A 2,500-nucleotide genomic window follows, 5' to 3' on the forward strand; every position below is an offset into this window, starting at 1 on the left:
CCAGGCGGAAAAGAGGCGCCCAGGCGAAAAAGAGGCGCCCAGGCGGAAAGGCGCCAGGGCGCCCAGGCGGAAAAGAGGCGCCCTGGCGTAGGCGCCCATGCGCCAAAAGAGGCACCCAGGCGAAAAGGCGCCAGGGCGCCCAGGCGGAAAAGAGGCGCCCAGGCGGAATGGCGCCAGGGCACCCAGGCGGAAAAGAGGCACCCAGGCGGAAAAGAGGCGCCCTGGCGTAGGCGCCCAGGCGCCAAAAGAGGCGCCAGGCGAAAAGGCGCCAGGGCGCCCAGGCGGAAAAGAGGCGCCCAGGCGAAAAAGAGGCGCCCTGGCGGAAAAGAGGCGCCCTGGCGTAGGCGCCCAGGCGCCAAAAGAGGCACCCAGGCGAAAAGGCGCCAGGGCGCCCAGGCGGAAAAGAGGCGCCCAGGCGGAATGGCGCCAGGGCACCCAGGCGGAAAAGAGGCGCCCAGGCGAAAAAGAGGCGCCCAGGCGGAAAAGAGGCGCCCTGGCGTAGGCGCCCAGGCGCCAAAAGAGGCGCCCAGGCGAAAAGGCGCCAGGGCGCCCAGGCGAAGAGGCGCCAGGGCGCCCAGGTGGGAAAGAGGCGCCCAGGCGAAAAGGCGCCAGGGCGCCCAGGCAGAAAAGAGGCGCCCAGGCGAAAAAGAGGCGCCCAGGCAGAAAGGCGCCATGGCGCCCAGGCGGAAAAGAGGCGCCCTGGCCAGGCGGAAAAGAGGTGCCCAGGCGAAAAAGAGTCGCCCAGGCCGAAAGGCGCCATGGCGCCCAGGCGGAAAAGAGGCGCCCACGCGAAAAGGCGCCAGGGCGCCAAGGCGGAAAACAGGCGCCCAGGCGGAAAGGTGCCAGGGCGCCCAGGCGGAAAAGAGGCGCCCAGGCGCGTGGGGGGCAAGGCGCCAGGCGCCAGGCACGCGCGGAGGCAAGGCGCCAGGCGCAAGGCGCCACGCGCGCGCGCGCGTGGGGGGCGAGGCGCCAGGCGCCAGGCGCCGGGCGCGCGTGGGGGGCAAGGCGCCAGGCGCCGGGCGCGCGCGTGGGGGGCGAGGCGCCAGGCGCCAGGCGCCGGGCGCGCGTGGGGGGCAAGGCGCCAGGCGCCGGGCGCGCGCGCGTGGGGCGCCAGGCGCCTGGCGGGCGGGCGCCCCCAGGAAGGGGTGCTGGCGCGCGATGGGGTTGCGCCCGTACGGACCGTGTGACAGTACAGACACTTTGGCGAAACCTCCTGCCCGAAGCGATTTTAGGCGTTCGGCTAGGTAGGTGACCCGGTTTTCTTCGCGTTTCTCGGCCGCTAGCCCCTTTTTTCGCGTTTTCGTGCGCGCGCCCCTCTTGACCTCGCACGCGCGCCGCGCGTCGCGTCCTTGTCCTTGTCCGCGTCCGCGTTCGCGCGTGTCGGCGATCACGGGCCCCGTGCATGGCTCGTCTCTGTGGACCATCGCCCCGCTCTTGTCCCTCTTTCGTGTTTGTGTGGCGCCCCGCCCCGTGCACCATTGCCGGCTGGCAGCAAGGTGCCTAGCCCCCCTTGCCGCCAGGCCTGTCCACCCCAAGGTGCTAAAGCCGCCAGGCACCCGTGCCGCCGAACCGTGCGTCCGTAAGCCGCTGCACGTGCGGCGGCCGGCCATGCCCGTGCTATTGACCCTGTGTGACAGTACAGACACTTTGGCGAAACCTCCTGGCCGACGGGGTTTTTGCGCCCACCTAGGTAGGGCGACCCCTTTTTTTTCGTGTCGCCTGTCCGTGTGTCCCTTTTTCGCCTTTTTCGGGTTCGTGTTTTCGTGTGCCGCCAAAAGCAAGCCCTGCGCTCGTCCCGTCCCGCTTGACCCGTGCATCCGCCGGTGCTGGCCTGCAAAATGCCTGTGAGCGACGCACGTGACCAGCAGCCCAGGCGAGTGTGCACGGGTGGCAGGCGAAACGGGCGTGCGTGTCGCCAGTGTGTATGTCCCTTTTTCGCCTTTTTCGGGTTCGTGTTTTCGTGTGCCGCCAAAAGCAAGCCCTGCGCTCGTCCCGTCCCGCTTGACCCGTGCATCCGCCGGTGCTGGCCTGCAAAATGCCTATGAGCGACGCATGTGACCAGCAGCCCAGGCGAGTGTGCATGGGTGGCAGGCGAAACGGGCGCGCGTGTCGCCAGTGCGTATGTCCCTTTTTCGGGTTCGTGTTTTCGTGTGCCACCAAAAGCAAGCCTTGCGCTCGTCCCGTCCCGCTTGACCCGTGCATCCGCCGGTGCTGGCCTGCAAAATGCCTGTGAGCGACGCATGTGACCAGCTGCCCAGGCGAGTGTGCACGGGTGGCAGGCGAAACGGGCGTGTCGCCAGTGCGTATGTCCCTTTTTTGCCTTTTTCGGGTTCGTGTTTTTGTGTGCCGGCAAAAGTTAGCCCTGCGCTCGTCCCGTCCCGCTTGACCCGTGCATCCGCCGGTGCTGGCCTGCAAAATGCCTTTGAGCGACGCATGTGACCAGCTGCCCAGGCGAGCGTGCACGGGTGGTTGGCGAAACGGGCGCGCGTGTCCCTCCCTC

The sequence above is a fragment of the Aristolochia californica genome, unplaced genomic scaffold (genome assembly GCF_029961685.1).
Source record: "Aristolochia californica isolate CCGP_79_NKW_82.1479 unplaced genomic scaffold, dmAriCali1.0.hap1 SCAF_73, whole genome shotgun sequence".
In the NCBI taxonomy this organism is placed as follows: domain Eukaryota; kingdom Viridiplantae; phylum Streptophyta; class Magnoliopsida; order Piperales; family Aristolochiaceae; genus Aristolochia; species Aristolochia californica.